Genomic DNA, 22229 nt, shown 5'->3' with positions numbered 1-22229 from the left:
TTGCTTTCTTGCAAGCCCATACTGCCCTAGAAAAACGTCGGTAGAATTTTTTTTCTGGTTAAAATAAGCATTCTCAATAGGAAGTTAACATTTTCGACAGTGTTCGTCTTCTACCGCAGTGCGACGTGTGTGGCGGCGTTGTGTAGAGATTTGGAAAAAAAAAAAAACGGTCAAATACGATATTGAGCAGCTGACTGCTGCACTCTCGTTAAATGCTAAACGCTTTTTGGGTGGCATGACACCATTTACACACCCTTACGTTGACATTTTCTTGGCACATGAAAAATTTGTTCTCTTCAAATGAATGTCCATGGTGTAAGTGCTGCATTGTTTTGCTTCTTTATTTAATGTACTGAGCTTGAAAATGCCGCTAGTCAGACATAATAGAGAACAGAGAAAAGGCCCAACTGCACGCGGCATAGTCTTATCCTTACAAGAAATTCGCTAACGAGACAGATCATGAATCCAACTACAAAATGATATCTCGCACCAAAGGAATGTGGGAAAAACCACTAGGACACACTAAGTTCGACAATCTTATTGTTAACAGGTGATTCAAGGGTGACGTAAGGCGACAACTGTTGCATATGACGGCGTGCATACGACTAGACCATCAATAGAATAACATGACTTTAGTGAACCAAGAACCAATATGCAGGCCATGCGGTAAAACTTTATTATAGGAACACATTTTCAGCATTGTTCGTACAACTCAACGCTTGAAGCCTGTGTATATTTGCGGTGGTACGTATATGTTTTATTGCTGCATGGCCCACTTTGGTTATTAGCCTGCGTAACACCGTGACTAAATTTCGCCTCATCGCACGCACATCTAAGCCTTCTTGAAAACAGAACCAGGACGATTCAGTCACTGGAACAGCCTTTCATTTATTTATCACACAGTCCCATATTCGCTCGAGGAGGATTATAGCGGGGAGCATGTATACACGCATTAAAACTTTTTTCAAGGTAACATTATAAGAAGTGATACCCAAACCAAACAAGATCTAAAACAGAGTAACAAAGCACCAGGGGCCGAATTCACAAAGCTTTTCGATCGTAAGTGCTGCACCACGATTGGCTGACACCTGCTTCTGCGAACAGTTTTAGCGTGAGAACGTTTTTGTGAATCCGGCCCCAGTATGTAGCATACAAAAAATTATGGTGAGGCATTAAAAACAAAATAAAAGAATAGCCTCGTAGTTACCATGAGCCTAAAAGAAAAAGATTTTGAAATTAAAGGCGTGTAAAATTATTATACATTACCAGGAATTTGGGACATCGCCGAACAGCGCCTCTAGCGGCCGCCTCTGAAAACATACGCGTTTTCTATGGGAGAGCGTCGTTTTTTTTCCAAATAACTAATCATAGAAGCCGTGTTTTAAAATATTCCCGTGGAAATAGGCTCTTGGCGCTAAGCCCGAAATAACATGCAAGTGGTACCATTACTTACGGCAGAAAACTCGTTCCATATTGCGGGTGAAGTTTCAGTTATGGTAGTCTATTGAAAAGCCAAAATTTTGGAGGCTTTTTTGGCCAGTAAAAAGCAATTTGCGATGAACCTATTGCATTGACTGACGTATTCCTGGGGATTTATCAACTTCAATGATTTATCAACTTCAATTAATCAGCTTTCAGCTAGTTGCAGCAGAAGTTCTTGAAATGGCAAAGAAGTCGTTCCAAAATCGCAGTTTTCATAACAAGGTCGCGGAATTTATTGTGGTACATATATAAACCTAGTTTTCGCCAACAGCAGCGCTTCGAAGCGGTAGCCGAGCGTGTTAAGCGACCACAGATCAAGATCGCTGATAACCGCGATCGTGAGTTCGCAGGTTCGAAGCCAGCTGTGCCGCGCTGCTTCTTATCACTTTGTCGCTGTTTAGTTTGGCAGTTTTCCACCCGATGGCATATTCCGAAATGCAGGACATTTGGTTACGGTTCTTGTTTAGTTTCTTTCTACTGTACCAACGTCTTCCTAAAAAATAGCTGGCTGGTTTAGAGAACATGCGAACGTGTTTCCAATGATCTTTTGCACTTTAGGTATATTGTATCTTGGAAAATAAACCCAGGTAACATGTTTTGAAAGTACATTTCTTTCTTAAGGTGAATATTTATGAAGACATTACTAAGAAATATTTTGCCTTTTCAGCTACGTCTTGGGAAAGGCGTGTTTTGTGCAACTCTTGTGCGGCTTGAAACGTGCCACAAAAATAAATAGTGCCCAGTGTGTGCAATTAAAAGACACAGAAGTAGAAAAATTGGCTGCAGCCCCAGACGTAGTATTTTTACAAAGGAATACAGTTGAAGCTATTTGACTGAGTGTATTTGCATTATATCAAAGCAGAATTTTTGCGTATACCTGACCTTCAGTGCAAATGAAGGATATCCGAATTATTGCACAAGCGTGTTTGCTTAGTACAAACCAGTACCTCGAAACATAAACATTCTACCCTCAATATGCAGCGCACGTGTCCTATCATTTGAACCATTCCCATATACCTTCACAAAATTCCAGAAATACTAAAAGTCTTCATATCCTTTTACCCTTTTACCACAACTTACGCAGAGGAGTATTGGAAATTATGCGAAAAGACTCTGGGACGTGTTAATGTAGCCTGTCGTGTAAAAATAGAGAACGACTCCAATCACAGACCACACCCTTTTTGAATTATGCCCACAAAGTTGTGCAAGAAGACACTGTTTTCGGCTACAATTACCGAAGTTGCCATATAGCATTCTGCTGTTCTGTTCTTGACTAACTCTATTGCTGAATCAGGTCAAAGCACCATGATATGATTACTTGTGCAATTCTTTAGTAATTATGTGCGAATATTCTTCTACCCTAAATTTAACGTGTTTGAATAGTTGAAGAAACATGAGAAAGGACCGTGACGGTTTGCAGAAATTTTCCTTTATTATAATCGTTTATGACCCATATCGGTACGGTCGTTTTGTCATGATCACGCCAGCGTGCACTGAGCATCATTTATCATTTTGTGTACTGCCTATAAATAAAATACAAAAGTGTCGTTCCTTGTGTGTGAGTAGCACAATGGCAGCTGAACCTTTCACATGGTCCTACTAAGCCAAACCTTCCCTTTTCTGCCATGGTGCCACAGGACATGTCAATTTCACACTTGATTTTCGCCCTTTCAGTTTCCTAGAAAGCATAGGGAGGTACACAAGACGAACAGGCGAAATTTTGAAGTAGTCCTGAGATTTGAGTAAAATTTCATAGGCAATGTTATTATCCTTTATTTGTTTACAAATTTATTACACCTCATTGGTGATAATAATGACACTACATAGTAGTTCAGTTCTTATACTTAATACATCATGTCTGAGATGGCTGTCCTGAAAATTAACCAGGTGTAAGCATTGCATGACGTTGCCTGGAAGGCCATTCATTAAAAAACATGTGCAGAATAAAGAAAATACAGGTGTTCAATGGCACAGTCACCGTCAAAAGTTTACGCGGCCGAGATTCTGCGAATAAGTTCATTTTCAACGCAGCCACGCCCACAGCCAGTAAAAGTATGCAAAACTTTTGTTTACTCTAGACTAGTATACGCTGTAAATCCGAATGCCACGATGCGTGCCTCAGGCGTAGAAATATATTTTTTCAGCTTGAGGCGTGCGAAAGCTTTGGACGCTGACTATACGTCCTGCAGGCCAGGCTGCTTTTTAGCTTATACGTGATGACAAGCGCCGAGCTCTTGATGATGGAATATTAGAGCGTAGAATTGTACAACTTGTGCAAGGTCAGGTGACTTCACGACGCAAACCTAGCGATAGAAGCTCAGCATGCTTTTTGTTTATTAACACTGATGATAAATAAATAGTCAGAGTAAATTAACTGTTACTGCCCGTTTCTGGACAGACTCGAGTGTAATGCATACGTTCTATATCACTGAGGGTTGCATGCTAATTCCATACAGGGCATTCATATTCTAATTTTGGCCTGTCTTACGCCTACCGAATCTTTAGCAATGAGAAGAGGTAGGCAATTGCTTCTTGGGATGTAGCCGAGGCCATGGTAGATGGGATTAGTAACGCGGTATATGTGAGTAGGCTGACGGGATTACATCAAGTACGCCAACGTACCTAGGTTAAGTCACGGTGGAAATTACAGAGCCCTTTATTGTATATATGTTGAAGTCATGTGAGAGTGTCTCTGCTAAAAAGTTATAAGTTTAATATCACGACTGAATAGCCTTCTGTTAAGCTGTTGGTAAAAATGCTCTGTACGAAGTTAAATTGTGGTTTAAACTGCAACGTTATCAGCGTTTCCAAAAGAAAGCGACTACAAGTCCATCTTTCTCGGGCGTTCATTTCACCTAGGGTACCACTGCCTGACTCGTGACCTTTATATATTTAAATCTGCCCCGATGACGTTAGTTACGTTGCGGAAAAAATAAATACCCTTTCTAAAGAATGAACCATCACAGCTTCCCGACAAAGCGCGGTACGTTGGCGCAAGTCGTCATGTGTGATCACGATAAGAACGACCACCCGTCGTTAAAAATGACTTGTCACTCCCCGGTTTTTCTTTTTTTTTGTCAAGGACGCGACTAACCCGTAGAAGGGTAATCCCGACTTTGGCATGATGCTTGCGACTTTTCTGGTTCCGGACGAGCGCGTTCTTTGTGTATAATTCAGGCGCCTGGCATCGAAAGGCTTACACCTTTAAACAGCGAAAGGCTTTCACAGTCACTTCGGTAGCTCCACGGAAAACGCGGAAAATCAGTCCACTTTCAGCATAAGCGCTCTGACCCAAGGCACATATTTGCGAGAAAGGAGCTCCATTATTACCCATAGCGAGAAATGTATCCACAAATTACACCTCATTATACCGATGTGTTTATGAGCCGCACTCTGGTGCCTGTATTCTGTATTATGACAAAAAATATAGTTTCTGCAGTGTCAGTAGCCTAAACGTAACACAGGAAATTGAAGTCATCACAAAGACTGTCATATGTCATAAATTGCAAGAAAAAAAACTAAAAATGTACTTCATAATACTCGCAATGGAAACTTTGATGCATGTGATTCATTTCAGTTTCCTATCTGTTCCGACACGCCGTGGTTTCTCAGTGGCTATGGTGTTGGGTTGCTGAGCACGAGGTTGCGGGATCGAATCCCGGCCACGGTGGCCGCATTTCGATGGGGCCGAAATGCGAAAACACCTGTGTACTTAGATTTAGGTACACGGTAAGAACCCCAGGTGGTCCAAATTATTCCGGAGTCCCTAACTACAGCGTGCCTGATAATCAGATCGTGGTTTTGGCACGTAAAAGCCGATAATTTAATTAAAAATTTGGAACCTAGATGTTGCTAATCGTAGTGTTTAAGGGGAAATAAACATGCACTCTTAGCGCGCGCAGAAACTTCGCCGGTTTCTAGCGAGGGGAGCTTCGCGCCGTGACGCAGCAGACCCCTTCAAGCATTGACAGTGCAGCATGCTGCCGGCCTAAATATACGGGCGGTGGGGTGAAACTCGGATGTGGCAGGGGCTGCCGTTGCAACGCGAGGATAATTGGATGTGACGGACGTTCGCGCCGAAGATTAAAAAGATTGTTGATATTAAAGCGACAGCTGTGCACTGTGACGTAGCCAAACATGGCGGGTTTTATTGGTGGATCATGAACGCTATCACAGAGAAGGTTTACTGCAAAGCGTTATATGGCGGGCAGAGGCGCGGTGGGGTTTAAAGCGATTGCCCTGTGGCGGCCCATGGGCAAAAAAAATTGTACCTTAAGTATCCTTACGTGATTTGAATGCGAAAGCATTATGACTCCTCTTAGCCATTGCCAATAAAGACTTCTTAAGTATTACAACCTGTTTGCGATCCTTCCTTCACTTTCTTTTCTCTGCGTTCATTAATCACCAGACCACAACCATTCAAAACTCTTCGCCAAGTAGCTACGAGTTGATATGGTGATCCACTTTAATCCACCTTAACCAAATTTAATTCATTGTAATTTAGTTTACTTCACCTTAATTCACTTGACTCCACCTTAAGTCACCCTTCTCTAACTTGTAACTTTATTTCACTTCACTGTAATTCACCTTAATTCACAATAACTACCCATAATTACTACTAAATAACGTCGTCATACCATTTACTATCTTCTCTATTACTACTGATTTCATTCAAGACGCGGATGAAGTCACATTGACTTTTGATACCACTCGTTGTGGATGACGCCGGCTTTTCTGCCTCATAGCTCATGTAATGCTTTCGCATTAATGACTACTGTAGACCACAACGGTCCGTCTGTACGGCGCAGAGTAAACAGCTTTCCCACTTTCATTGCGATTTGCGCAGCCCCGGTGCGCAGCGTCCCGTCATGCTCAGAGTTGCTGCAGATAGTTCTTGCGCGGCGACGAGGGGGACCGTGTATACTGCTCGAGTGCACGCGATAGGAGTGAGACCGCTGCTCCAGCTTAAGCGGCCAGATGTGCTTCCTGACGCCGTGGTGGGAACGCGCCTTTGCCGATACGGATGGCACAAGAGCTGAAGCAAGTGGTATACCGGCGTTGTTTCCGCCATTTTCTCTTTTCTGTGCCGAGTAGAACGACTTATATTACTTGTCACGGCGTGACGACGCTCGGCCAACGGTGGTGCCGGCGGCGCGAGGAAAAGAGAGGCCCTGCGTATTCAGGGGCACTATCCATCACCAGTACACGGGAGCCCAAGCCCAGAGTCCACTAAAGTTTGCTTAAGAGATTTAATAGTGGAGATGTGGTTTATGGTAAATGAAAAAAAAATAATCACGATAAGTAAGCCAAAGAATGTTGATTCCACTGTCAATCTGCATCAAATCGACAAATTTAACACATGAAAACTTTTCTATAATCGCAATGGAACATTCGCATCACTTATGCTAAAACACTGCGTTGGATCTCATGTAAAGCTGTCATTGTTGTTGTACTTCCTCTATAATAATTATTTATTAATAATGTAATAGTAGTAGCAGTAGGGGTAGTAGTAGCAGTAGCAGCACTGATGGGACTTCAGACCCCCCCCCCCCCCCCCCGAAATTATTTCGTGCTGGTATGAACCGCCGACCAGAACAACCACCGGCGCCGGGAATAATTCTGGATTTTGTCCACAATGTCCTTTTCACGCTCGAAAACAGATTTCGGCACGCACTTTTGCGAACTCGGGCTGGATTTCGTCGCAACGCCTTTGGCACCTGGGGCGCGATTTTGTACGCGTTCCAAAATGGAACGGAGGCGTTCCGTTCCATCGAGCCGCACACGATTGGTCAATTTGAACGTCGCGGTTTAAATGGACCAATCGTGTGCGGCTCGATGGAATGGAACGCCTCCGCTCCATTTTGGAACGCGTACAAGATCGCGCCCCTGGACTCGCATAACCCAAGGAGCCCCATCCGAGCACAAACTTTCAAGGGTTTTTCGATAGCGAGCGGGCGCGTTGTGGCATTTCGCAGCGGCCGCGGAATCTGCGGAGCGCATGGAATTCAATTCCGAAACTTTATGGGTATAAAGTTCTCATAAACTTATGACGCGAAAGGTGCACTGACATTTCCAAAGGCGTGCTTTAGATTTTCAATTCTGGAACTTTATGGGTTTAATGTTCTTATAAACTTGAGCTAACATGCGCGCACTGGAGCCCTCGTGTCCAAGCCGTTTCAGAAATTGAAGGCCGCGCTCGCAATCTTCCACACACACGAAAATACTAAATATGACCGTGACTGCCAGCTGGCAGCTGATAATTTTCTCCAAACATTTTCAGGAAGGGCGCCCGATGTGATCGATAAGCTGGACCAGGGCAGGCAAAGTGAAATAAGAGAAAACAGAAGAAAGTTAACGGCCTATTTTTGAGGCGCTTCTTTACAAGGTACCTAAACAAGGATGCCAACGACATCCAAGGAGTACTTTTAGGTTTTAGCACCGGAAAAGATGCCCTCTCTCATTGCGACTGCAGGTTCTATGTAAATGTGTAGAAACGGCTTCAGATTCTAGCCACCGTTCCAGTGACCACTTCAAGCGCAGATAGTATATTTTTAACATGAGATTAGAAAAACTACTTGCGCTCTACAATGTCTGAGGAACACATGGTTAAGCAGGCAAAGTAAAATACGAGAAAACAGAAGAAAGTTAACGGCCTATTTTTGAGGCGCTACTTTTTTGCGGACGACAAGGTCTGCCTCGACAAGGATGCCGACGTCCACAGAGACGTCGGCATCAACGTGTCCGAAGTCATTGACCGCTTCACTAAACTTTCCCCGCGGAGTGAAGTTTGTCCTTTAGATAGGGAAGCGGCAAAAATCAATGCAAGTAAAGGTTCTGTTCCTTCAGGTACATAAACGCGTAATTATGAAAACGTATGACTGTTCATTAGTTTGTAAAACCGCAGAAATTATCGCCCTTTATTCAAACAGGTAGCATCATGATCAAAGCTATCGTGTGAAAACGAAAATTACGAGGACATCAATAAGCAATTTTTACCGACCTTGTTTATTGAAAGCCGGCCCTCGCGGCGCTTCCCAACAAACACACTCGGATATTGGGTAGTTTAACTTGCCGCATCATCTGTGGCTTTCGTTTGGTCTTTTCTTTCCTTTTTTAGCTAACCGCTTTTACTTCTGTTTTGAGCAGAAGCAATACCCTTCCTTAATTTTGGGTGCAGAAAATTTGTCGCCGCTCGGCAGGCAGTTAAATTACACACTTTCGTACTGATTTTTGCATTATTCCTCTATTATCTACCCATGTGGTGCTCTCGCGACCGCCGCATGGCCAAAGTACATATCACGAGTTCCTTTCAGACATAGCGCAAAAAAGTACGCACAACACACACGAAGACACGACAGACGCGGAGGAGCGCTACTACCAACCGTTTATTTCAGTCAACAAACCCTCCGATTTATAAGGTGAACCACGTACACCAGTGTCACGCCCCTTTCCCATGCGAGGTGATAAAAAGAAATCTAAAAAAGTTAACAGTACTATGTCCCTCAGGTAACAGAGTTCAAATAGTTCAGTTCGGCACTGTGCAAAAGAATTGACGCTTCGCTTATACAAATATCTGAGTTCTTGTGGGTGTAGAATGCTTCTAGAGCCACTCGAACCGTGTAGTTTGTTGATTTGCCTAAGATAGTGGTCTCATAAAATTGTGCCTAACCACACGTAAAACCACACGTAATGATGTGGGCAACGAACTGTGCATACTTGTCCTTTTTTTCTTAACTTTTAGCGCATGCTCCCTGAGCCGGTCGTTTATGCACCGTTCGGTTTGGCCGATGTACACCTTCCCGCACAACAAGGGGACGGAGTATGCCACTCCTGTCGCACACCCCATCAAGCGGCTATCTTGGCTTGTTTGGCAACCTTCTTTCCTGTCACGGCAAATTCGAGGGCAGAGCCTGGATAGCTTATTAGGAGCCGTGAAGACCACATGAATACGATGCCTGTTCGCGACCTTCTTCAGGTTGTGCGAGACCTGATGCATATAAGGCATGGCTACGGGTGTCGCCATCCATCGCTGGGTCGCAGCCCTTTCCGCTCCAGCTCTCTTCTTTACCCTCTGCAGGATAGACTCGGCCACCGCAACAACAAGCAACTCAGGGAATCCCGCTGCTGAAAGGCGACCAATCTGATTGGGAAAGCTTTGCTGCGTTGAATGCGGGCATGACTTACGGAGCGCAGCATCCAGACATTGTAATGCGATGCCCCTTTTTACTATTTTAGAGTGGGCAGAGTCAAAAGGCAGGAGACACTTCTTAACCCGTGGGAGGTACTATCAGCAAACATGGCCTACACTAAATTTTAGCCTGAGATCCAGGAATTGTAACCCCTCAGTTCCAAGCAATTCATGAGTGAAACTCAACCCTGCCCCGCTTGAATAAAAACATCCAAAATACTCCCAAGGGCAGTGAAACCGTCCTCTTTCTTTAAAAGAATTAAAAAGTCATCGACGTACCGAAGCACTTTGAATACCTTCCCCCCATTAAAAGCCAAATCAAGCGCACTGTCAATATCAGCTAAAATTATGTCGCGTAGAATCGGAGCCACGCAAGACCCAATACACATTCCTCTGCGTTGCAGAAAATGCTGCTCGTTAAAAGCAATAAATGTTACACTAAGATAAAATTCTAAAAGCGTTAAATTATGAATCGACAAGCAAGCGGAGTTTTGGAAATCGCATTCGCCACTCTGTTCAATGCACTTCCTAACAGCAACTAAAAGCTCATCTTGAGGTACTGAATAAAACAAATCCTCAACGTCCACAGACAAACCATAATCTATACTCTCGTTGTGTTTCACATATTCAGCGACTTCTTCAGATTTCCTCACGCGGAAAGGATGAACAACCGTGAGTTACTTACGGCTCTTCAGTAAAAACTGACTAACCTTCTTTTGCCAAGCCCCCCCCCCCCCCCTTCGCTCACAATGGTTCTGAAAGGGACATCTGCCTTATGTGTTTTTGCAGAAAAGAAAACATTCAGACTGTTCCCCTTACTATTTCTAATAGCACTAGCAAGAACATTCAATTCCAAGTCCTTATAAAATTTGATGAACTTAGTCTTAACCCTCACTGCACTTTTTTTAAACAGCCACAAAGTTCTTGTCCACTGCCGCTTGGATTTTTTCATTGAACATGCCTTTCGGCATCACAACAAATCCACCTTCCTTCTCAGCTTCTAGGAGAACCAAACTGTTCTGCCAAACTGAAAGTAACTATGTTAGACCAACTAGCCCAACAGGCGGTCCTTGTGGAACATATCACGATTTCTGCTATCATAGTTTTGTTCTTGCCGGGATCGTCTGTCTTTCTATGCGTAAAGCTACTACTGTGTGTGACTGCGAAACATGTCTATTTGTCTTGTTTGACGCATTACATACAGTGACGTTTACTTAAATACGTGGATTTATTGGATACTTATACATATATTTAAACATCTTGTTGCGAGGCTTTGTGTATACAAACAGTGCATTTTGTTACCAGTGACACTTTTGTGCCCTTTATCAACTTGTATCTTCGCACTTGTATATTCCGATTCTATTTTCGCAATTCTAATCTACATCTTGCAGAACTCCTGCTTCTTATATGTGCTCACTGCTGCGACTATATTATCGGTGTAATTACAATACACGACCGGTAACAACTGCTCATGCGCAATCTATTGCAACGAAGGACAGCGCCATTGAGGTTTTTCCCTGGCCGTTGCATATGTACAGTCACGAGCAAAAGTTTGTGGACCAAAGGTATGGTAGGATGGTATGATAAAGCTTTATTACGTTCCTTCGGAACGCGCGTCAGCACGTAGCGACCCGCTCCCACGTCGGTACAGAAAGGCCGAGCATCTCTGCTGCCACGATTTTATTTTTTTTCCTTCACAGCCTGGGCATTCCGGCTGAAATCAAGAGCGCAAGCCTACGTGCGCGTGATGGACCAATACAACGTATTAAGCCAATTCGGGGCCGTGCAGCTGCGCTTGAATATGTTTAAAATTTTTGCTGATGCCATGGTCTCTAAACTTCTGCTCGCGACTGTACAAAAAGTAAACAAGGTTCTTTAATGACAAAGATTTATCAAAATATTTGTGCCCAGTTTGTTCTTTTCATGGCCCTTACGTTTTTCGCATCAGCTGTATGCACTACTTTGCAGGTTTGGAATTCTATGATATTCTGATGTTCTAAAGTTCGTGCGATATTTTCATTACTTATTAAATAGATAAAAAACGCGGAAGCATTGATATCAGTTATTTTTGCCACAATTTTTGAGACATACGAATATATTCTTTTATGAAAAAATACATAGTTTACTTGACAGTGGGTAGCATTCGGTAGTTTGTTTGCAGCCTCTAATATACAATGACATTGGCAATGGAAATGCAGTTATTATTCATGTATTTGATCCCTCGACAAATTCTATCGGGAGGAGGCCGCGCTGCAACGTGAGCCTCCCTCTCCGAACAAAATTTCTGGCTATGCCACTGTGCAGTGAAGCAGGTCTTCGAACACTGACCAGTTACAGATGATTTTCTGCATTTACACCCGTCGCTTACCAAGAACTTAGAAAAGGTGTTCGGCTGAAATGTAGCAAATTTTCTTTACAGAGCTACTAATTTACTTTGTTCACAGGAACCTCCCTGAGAAAACTGACGTCAATCCGAGCTTTTGTTGACGTGATTTTACTCTTTGCGGTGTCGGCCATTTTCGTTATGGCGCGGTTTCGCCAAGGTCACTGCCAATGGCACCGAAAATATAGCCATGCACCTAAGGCTTTCGCCTTCGAAAAACAGAAATTCCGTGGCAGTGAACATAACTCGATCAGGCACCTGCACGCAAATGCGCAAATGGACTCGGTAAACTGAGGCCAACCGAGATTAAGGGTGTCAATCATGCGAATGCATATCCTGAAACATGCGCCCATCGCGACCATTTAGCAAGCTTACATTATTATTTTAGAATCAGCTTTCGAGAAATGAAGCGACAAAAGAGCATTTTTGCTTTTTTGATTCGATCGGACAAAACGATGGACGAGGAAAAGATGGACGGAAGGGGGGGGGGGGGGCGGAGGCCGCTCTTTCAAGATTCTGCACCCGCTTTCTCGAAGCGGGACTGAGCCTCTAAACGACTATCAATAGCAGCAAAACTGCTGATTCACAGTAGACTAGCTGGCCGCTCGTCTTATACGCGCGGCGGTTATCAGATCAGTTATTCCTGATTCGCGCTCGTCTATGCTCGACGGTGAAAGCTGTTGGCGTGGTCCTTATTTTTATTTTTATTTTATTGTTACAACGTGTATTCTGTTATCGTCCAGTACACTTCGTGCGTCATCGCGCGAATTTCGAATCTTAAAGGTCCGTACGCCACGTGGTGTAAAAGCTGTGAACTAAAGGCGATGTCCGGAATTGCTGGGGTTGCAAAACGTCAATTTAGCTTTTGTTTGATAAGTAAGACATGATACTAGATAATCTGGGAAAGCAAGACAGTGATATGCTTGCCTTAAAGAGTACAAGTCGATGCCAAGACATCGGATTGATCAAGTTGTGGATGGTGAAGTGAAGCTCCAACATAATCTGCTCGAACAACAGCCGGCGTCTGAACATTAAAATACAAGTTTCGTGGAGGAAGAGAAGCAAAATATTGTCTCCGAAATGAAAAATCTGGCCCGGCAGCTTGAGCTACCCGCCGTTCAGGACTGATTTGGATGCCATTCACAAACTGCAGCTCGTGCCAGCAAAGAACCTGTTTTGAATTATTGATTTTCATATTATTCTTTGAAGAAAAAATAGATTCAATGTCGCTCACTCACATAGAAACAGGGTATCCAGAATAAATATTGCTACGAGAGAGACATTCAACCTGGGGCAGACGACGAAGGAGACGGTTCTCTCTGGTGCTGGTGGCTGTCCACCATCTTGGCTACAGTGTCTCTCACTGTAAATACAGCGTAAATAATCTCGCCTTGTGTCGTTTTACGTAACATCTTTGTGGTGGAGGTGCGGGGTAGTTCCCTGTTTCGATCACGGAGCTCCGGAACGGCCGCCTCATCACGCTTGCGACCATGTCAGTAGGTGCAGGCACATCGTCTTCACCCCCTGCCCCTCCGGTGGCTCCCACCTACGTCGTTCTGCCTCCTGCTCGTGATCCTAGCGTATTTTCTGGCGAGGATCGGGTTGACGTCGAGAAATGGCTCAACCTTTATGAACGGATCAACGCCGACTACAGGTGGGACCCGACCCTTATGCTCGCCAACGCGCTTTTTTACCTCGATGGCCCACCGCGGGTGTGGTTCGAGACGCACGAGGCGGACATTACAAGCTGGGACTCTTCCAAAGAGGAGATCCGCGACCTTTTCGGTGACAGCACTGGTCGGCAACTTGCTGCGCGGAATGAACTTGCCACTCGTGCACAGACATCCTCCCAGTCATACGTTTCTTACATTCAGGACGTTATCGCTCTTTGCCGTCAGGTTGACGAGCACATGCCTGAGTCCGAGAGGGTTTCTCATGTGCTCAAAGATATGGCCGACGATGCTTTTAACCTGCTCGTCTATACCTACGTTGATACCGTCGACACAATCATCAAAGAGTGCCGGCGATTTGAACACGCCAAGAGCCGCAGTATTACCCAGAGATTCACCCGGCTGCCCAGTACGGCTGCAAATTGATCATGCGATGCCGTTCGCCTGCCGCCCACCTGTGACCACGTTACGCGCATTGTTCGTCGCGAGATTGAAGCTGCCTGTCCTGCGGCTATTCAACCGCCTGTGTTTACAACCCACGCCAGTGACCCATCACAGCCATCCGTGTCCCTCATTCAAGCTGTAGTCAGGCAGGAGTTTGCCAAACTCGGCCTTCCATCAGCGTGCCCACGGACTCGTCCTGACACTCGGCCTTATTCCTCTGGATCCGCTTGACGATCCTACACCTCTCCCGTCTCCTTCCGCAATCCTGTGGAATGGAGGACGCCCGACGATCAGCCCATCTGCTTCTCCTGTCATCAGGCCGGGCACATTGCTGGTAGTTGCCATCGCCATTGGACCTACGCATCTCGCCAGACCTCCATGCACCCTACTCCTTCTAGACGTCCAGCCGCTGGTTCCCCTACTTACTGCTCGTCGTCCTCCCACGAGCCTCTTCCCTCTGACGCCACTGCTCCTGTTCGCCGCTTCTCCCGCTCCCCGTCGCCGCAACGCCGCCAATCCCGCTCTCCGCAGCCTCGTCGCTTTTCATCGCCGTCCTTCTCTGGATGATCGCCACAGGAAAACTAGATAGTGCAGCTTATGGAGGTGAAGCTACAATGCCCTCATCACCTGCAAATCCATTACTGACGCTCCCCGCTCACCATTGCCTGCTTGAAGTCAAAGTCGACAATGTTCCTGTGACCGCCCTAATCGGCACTGGCGCACACTTGTCTATTATGAGCGCCCCTTTACGCCGCCGCCTGCAGAAGATTATGACGCCATCTACGACACAGACAATACGTGTTGCCGATAGTGGTGCTGTTAAGTGATCGGAATGTGCACCGCCCGTGTCAGCATTGCCGGTCGTCACGCTGTTGTCCTTTTTGCCGTCCTTGCTCACTGCCCCCATGACCTTATCCTTGGCCTTGACTTTCTTTCAGCACACTCCGCCTTAATTGATTGTTCTTCTGAAACACTCTGCCTCGATCTTCCTCTTGTATCAGATGCCTGCGAAACGCCCGTCAGCCGCTTAAGCCCCACCGCTTTTGTTCGCCTACCGGCTCGAGCCATCACGTACGTGTGTTTGTCATCGACCCCTCCCGTTCCTGGCAGCGACTATATTGTCTCTTCGATTACAGACGTATACCAGACGGGCAATGTTACTGTGCCACATACCATCACCACATTAGCTGATAACTGCGTGGTGCTCCCGCTACTAAACTTCGGTCTTACCCCCCAAGTGTTGCCCCACAAGATGTCGCCTGCGCGCCTCACCGCTATAACAGACCATGACGTCGAGGTTGTAGCCGTAACGGCACCTGAATAATCTGAAGTTTCCCCGTCACCAAGTTCTGACGACAGCATTTTTCGCAACATGATTGGATCAGACCTTCCGCCTGACCAGGCCGACGCTCTTGCCGGGTTTTGGCCTCATATAGCGACATTTTCGACATTCGTGATCGACCCCTGGGCCAGACTAAGATTGTCGTCCACCAAATAAACACTGGCGACTCTTTGCCCATTCGCCGTCGACCTTACCGTGTGTCCGCATCAGAGTGAGAAATGATTCAAAAAGAAGTGGCTAAAATGCTTGCGAAGCACATCATCGAACCATCATCTAGTCATTAGGCCTCTCCCGTCGTATTAGTAAAGAAGAAAGACGGTTCCTGGTATTTCTGCATTGATTATCGGCACCTCGACAAAATCACCAAGAATGACGTGTACCCTCTTCCACGTATTTACGACGCCCTCGACTGCCTCCATGGTGCCACCTTCTTTTCATTCCTGGACCTTCGATCCGGCTACTGGCAAATCGCTGTTGGTGACCTGGATCGCGAGACGACCGCCTTCGTGCACCCCTGACCGCCTTTACCAATTCAAGGTCATGCCTTTCGGTCTCTGCAACGCACCAGCCACGTTTGAGAGAATGATGGACACGCTGCTTCAAGGATTTAAATGGTCGACGTGTTTATGTTACCTGGACGGCGTGATAACTTTCTCCCCCACTTTCACAACACACCTTCAGTGGCTTTCGACCATTCTAGCCATTTTCTGAAGAGCTGGCCTCCAGCTGAATTTCTCGAAGTGCCACTTCGCTCCTCGTCAAATTACTGTGCTGGGCCACCTCATTGACGCTTCCGGTGTCCGACCAGACCCAGCGAAGGTACGCGCGGTCACGAACTTCCCCGTTCCACGGTCTGTCCATGACGTTCGTAGTTTCGTGGGGCTGTGTTCCTACTTTCGCCGTTTCGTAAAAAAAAAAAAACTTTGCGGCACTCACACGTCCACTCACTGACCTTCTCAAACAAGACGTACCGTTTTGTTAATGGGGTCCTCTACAAGCTGACGCCTTCTCTGAGCTCATCGCCGCCCTAACGACTCCACCTATTCCTGCCCATTTTGACCCAGCTGCTCCCACAGAAGTGCGCACAAACGCTAGTGGTCACGACATCGGGGCAGTTTTAGCCCAAAGCCAACGAGGCATTGATCGTGTTATTGCGTACGCAAGTCGTCTCCTATCGAAATCTGAACGCAATTACTCTATTACGGAACGGGAATATCTTGCCCTTCTCTGGGCGGTTTGGAAATTTCGTCCCTACTTGTATGGCTGCCCTTTGCGTGTTTTCACTGATCATCACGCTCTCTGTTGGCTTTCTTCACTGAAGGACCCTACTGGACGACTTGGTCGGTGGGCGCCGCGCCTTCAGGAGTACTCTTACGCAGTTACCAACAAGTCTGGCCGCCTCCATCTGGACGCGGACTCCTTGTCCTGCTACCCTGTTGACCAACCAGACGGATCGGACATCGAACCTAGCCCCTGTCTATGTCTCAGTTTCTCCAGATTGGTGACTAACGATGACGTTCGCTTCTCACCCGGTGCCTTAGTTCTCCTGTGGTGTCCATTCCGTCGTGTTGGCTTGTCCGAGAAGTTGTTATCTCAATACACGGGTCCTTACCGAATCGTCCGCCAGGTCACGGACGTCACCTACCAGATTCTTGCCATCGCTGCGACTTTATCGCCTGCGATCGCTCCCAGTGACATAGTTCACGTCAGCAGACTGAAAGCCTACCGCTCTCCTTCTAGCGACAATGCGTGAAGTGCGCCGAGACGGCTCTTCCACCGCCGGGGGTAATGCTACGAGAGAGACATTGAGCCTGGGGCAGACGGTGAAGAAGACAGTTCTCTCTGGTGCTGGTGGCTGTCCACCATCTTGGCTACTGTGTCTCTCAAATAAAGTGTAAATAAGCCCCGCCTTGTGTAGTTTTACGTAACAATATTTACGACAATTTAACGGCCATGAAAAAAGGGCTTTTTGTGGCTTGCTCGATCAAAAAAATGTCGCAGTTTCGCCCGAAAGGCGAAGCATCGATTGCGATAGCAAATTAGTAGAGAGCTATTCGGAGTAGGGATAGTAGTTTTATCGGCAGCATACACTTGGAGACATTCGCTTACTAACTGAATTACCAATCGTGGTGTCAACGCGCACAAGCAAACATGAATAGATCACACTGAATGACCGCAGACAACGACTGTCGAAACGCTGGCACAAGCGCAGCGGGCAGAGCGAAGGTTCGCGCAGTCTATCGCTTCAACGGAAACTGAGCGGCGAATGCACAGCGCATACAAAGGTCAGAGCCGTGTGGAGATAAGAGACGGTGCGGGCGACCGCCACCGCCGGGCAAAGTGCAGAGGAGTTGTGCAGAGGAGAAGTTGTTGGCAGAGGAGAAGCTACCCCCCACTTCCCTCCCGCGCTGCCTTCCGCTTTCTTGGTTTCGCGTGGGAGATTGAGTGGCCAGTTCCGCTTGCGCCCGGTTGCAAGATAAACATTTGGTGAAGCAGCACAGCCTCGCCCCGTCTCCCGCCCTCCTTCCCTCCCTCCCATACCCCCACGGCCTTTCGTGCGACGGTCGCGTTTGCTTTCTGCCGTGCGTTCGCTCTCCGTGATAGCACGCGTTCCCCAGCGCGCTTTAACTCGCGCATACGGCGCACGGGGACGATTTTATCGCCCTTGGACTTTATACGGAACCTCACGGCGACGCCAACGGCAGAAATCCGGTTGAAGTGTCCATATAATTGCTATCGCAATAAAAGCACTAAAGATTATCGTTACGTGTGACAAAACGCTAGCACCTATTTGTGCAAAGCCTGAAGGCGAGAGTCATTCAAATCCACGATCAGAATGACCTTAACAAAATGACGTGACGCCATTCCAACAAGAGCTAGTACAGCGTGCAGTCGTCCTGATTGACATTTATTACAGCTTGATTTCGGCTCTGAATAGTTTCACTTTGCTGCCTTCAATAGTAAGAGTCCGTGTTACTTTATTACGTTTTTTTCATGTAAACGCGTGCAGTCCCAGAAATAAGGAACAAGAATTAGACGTGTCTATTGTCTTTAAATTATGAATTGATGCGCTAGTTTTTTGAGAAAATATGATATGGGACCTCTGTTGTAGTAGCGCTCTGATATATAACTGCGAGGAATTGTTTAGAAAGATTAGAAAACAGGTCGCGGTTGCTTTTTATTTACAAAAAAGCAGTTTAACCGGAAAGAAGAAGCATTGATTGCGATAGCAAATTATATGACAACTATAGGAAGTAAGGTTAGTGTTTTTATCAGCTGTATAAAGGGCTGTAAACATTCGCTACTAACTCCTTTGTAATAGCGTCGACTGTAGAACAATTTCTACACATTAAAAGACTGAAGGAGTCGTCGGTGATCCTTTCAAGGTATGCCCAACCCTGTCGTCCTCCGGCATCTCGGCGTCGGCCTTTCGGCATAGCGCTAATACGTCTTCTATGCAGGCGACGTAAGATTCAGTAGCCGTCTGCGCACGTGACACGAGCGTCTTTGTCGTGGCGATCTTCCGGCCAACGGGCTTCGCAAACAATTCTCGGAGTTTTTCTTTGCAGGTGTCCCAGCTCCCAATCTGAGCTTCGTGATTATCGAACCATACCTTCGCAGTGCCTTTCAGGTAGAAGATTATATTTGCCAACATCATGGTAGGGTCCCATCGGTTGTTCTTACTGACGCATTCGTACTCCGCCAGCCAGTCTTCAACGTCCGCGCCACCGGAACCGAAGAACATGCCAGGATCCCGGGGTTGCAGAAGCACGACCGTTGAAGTGGCGGGCGTTGATGTAGACGCTGTGTCTTCCGCCATTGCAGACAGATGTCTGAAACGAACGACGGCCGCTGCGAAGTTCCGTTGCGAGGCGAAACGTACCCAGCACCTCCACCAAAGTGTGACGGAAGCGAGATGGAGGCGAAGGATATATTTACAAAATATATACACAGGTGGCTAGGGCAAGAGATGACCGATCCGGCCCCCGTGCCAGCGTCTTCATCGTTGTCTTTGTCGCTCTGCCAAGCATCGCGTTGATTCATGTATAGATCGCTCCGTAACAATATGAAAGCTTCCTTTGTAGTCTTAAGCAGAATCCTCATAGGAATCTGCTTAAGCTCGTTCCACAATATCCCTTCAGGTAACAGCGTTTAAATAATACGACCTTTCCTTTTGCCAAAACATGCCTGCGAACAATTACTTTTTTTTAAAGAAAAGCTGCCTTTGGAAACTACTCCGGCGATGTGACGTTTCCTTCTCGTCGAGGTCGTCGTCGGCAGGCTCTGCGAGTAAAAGCTGTCGCTACTTTAGTCACGAAAACGTCTGACGTCGCTATGCCGCTTGGGAGCGGTGCGCTCCAGATGGGCCCGCCTTTGGGTGTGCTCCACCGATACGGGCGTCGCCTAACGCCCGGGAAGCGAATCGAAATCGCCCGCCTTTTTGCAGTATGTTTCAGAAGGGCCCGTTTCCTGCATGCTCCCCTCACAGGGGATTCTATGTCAACCGGCATTTGGTGTGTTGTAACACCATAGACCCGAGAACATGGCTTCGGACCTGCCCGTATCTAGCCGTGCGTGGCTTACGTCTGTGTGCGGGCAAAATGGGGTTCTGGGAGTTGAGCGGATCCCGTGTGGTTGGACCATTAAAACCCCTTGGTGGAGGCAACACATATTTTTGGCCTTTGCTTCACATAGACGACACAAAATCGGTAGCTGCCTATTCCTGCCTTCTTTTCAACCTCTATCTTTAGCTTTCATTTTTCCAGCTTCCCTGCCTTGTGTTGGCCTGTACTCATCCTAATTTCCAGGCGGCAAGAGTTAACTTTGTTTATTATATCGAGTGTCGGGTAAATATATTACGTTATAGTGGTGGTACATAGTTAGCGTTGGCAGGTATTCTTGAAACCTCATAGCGTCCCCTTGTTGGGTTCGGTGGTAGGTGGCTACTATCGCCACCGTATAGCGATACTTTGCCATGGCAAATGATCCCCACCCTTCCTGATCGGCCTCACAAAAGAGGGCAAACCAATGCAACTTTCTTGGCCCTAACAAAGATTCATTCCCCCGCTTTCATATAATCCACACTAAGCAACCTCAAAAACCAGCCAGACACTCTCACCTTTCCTTGGGTCAAAATGCTTTACGAGTAAGCTTGCGCCCGGCTACAAAGGGACAAAAATGGCAAGCGGCGACCTGCTTCTAGAAGTATGTTACAAAACTCAACACAAACAACTCACCAATCTTCTTAATTTCAGTGATATTCTGATTACCCAGGATATAAGTCAAGGAACATTGTCCGTGGGTGGTAACAAGTAACGGCTTCATAGACCATGGTGAAGCAAAACTGCTCGAGGGATGGAAAGAGCACAATCTAATCGATGTTCAGAGAAACAAATTACGATGTGACCACAAAGAAGTACCGATCAAGCACCTCATCCTAACATTTGGCAGCATCAGACTACCAGAGTACGCGGAAACCGGATAGGTTAGGATCAGCGTCAGGTCACACATATGAAATCCTCGGTGTGGCTTTTACGTGCCTGTGGTACGAGCAAGGATCTCGGAGTTCTCGAGGGCGGCTCACCTGTGCAAAGTGCGGCGCTCATGATCACCCTGGAGATAACTGCGAAAACACGACAGTATAGGTGAATTACGATGCTGAACACCCGTCATTCTCTTGAGCACGCTCTGCTTGAAAATGTCACGCGCCATTCCATTTCTGTGAAGGTGGATTGCCAGCGAAGCAGTTTAGCACACAACATAGAAGTGACACAGAATTTAGATGGAAGGTATAATCAAATGTTATTTCTGTTTATTTAGGCGGTCATCATGAAGAAAGACACAAGCACAATTTAGCACGTTAAAGAACAGAAGGTGGTCCAAATTTCCGGAGTCCCCCACTACGGCGTGCCTCATAATCAGGTGGTGGTTTTGGCACGTAAAACCCCATAATTTAATTTTCACACACACAGTTTAATTTTGATCGGTGGTCTTGCTAGGCAGTACACGACCACACACGCACACATTTATTTGAACGGCGGGATGTGATCGATGGCGCACACACAAACACACACACACACACACACACACACACACACACACACACACACACACACACACACACACACACACACACACACACACACACACACACACACACACACACACACACACACACACACACACACACACACACACACACACACACACACACACACACACACACACACACACACACACACACACACACACACACACACACACACACACACACACACACACACACACACACACACACACACACACACACACACACACACACACACACACACACACACACACACACACACACACACACACACACACACACACACACACACACACACACACACACACATTCATTCTAGATCGGCGGCACACGAACGCGCACGCACATTTTCTTGACCACCCGCCGCCGCCACTGACATTCTCATTGCCGTTCCCACAGTTGCTTTTCGTAGACGTGTTGCTCTTCGGGAGTCGGGACTGTACGTGGCCCCTCGATCGTATGGTCTGCCGCCCGCCTGCGACGATCGCATTCGCGTCTTTTCCTGTCGTCAATCTTCGTATGGGCGTTGCTCCTCGGGAGCCCGGACTATACGCGGCCTCGGCATTACGACGACAGAAGAGAAGTGATATTCAAACTGGAGAACGGCGACCTGTCTTTCTGGTTTTCTTCAT

General features: G+C 46.6%; 1 protein-coding gene across 1 annotated transcript in view; it reads left to right on the top strand.

Moving 5' to 3' along the window:
* The window catches only part of LOC125944005 (uncharacterized), a 416072-nt gene that overhangs the window by 283077 nt on the left and 110766 nt on the right, over positions 1–22229 (top strand). The gene's annotated exons all lie outside the window — the stretch shown is intronic.

This window comes from Dermacentor silvarum, chromosome 1 (genome assembly GCF_013339745.2).
Source record: "Dermacentor silvarum isolate Dsil-2018 chromosome 1, BIME_Dsil_1.4, whole genome shotgun sequence".
NCBI lineage: Eukaryota > Metazoa > Arthropoda > Arachnida > Ixodida > Ixodidae > Dermacentor > Dermacentor silvarum.
This window is presented reverse-complemented; position numbering and strand designations above follow the sequence as displayed.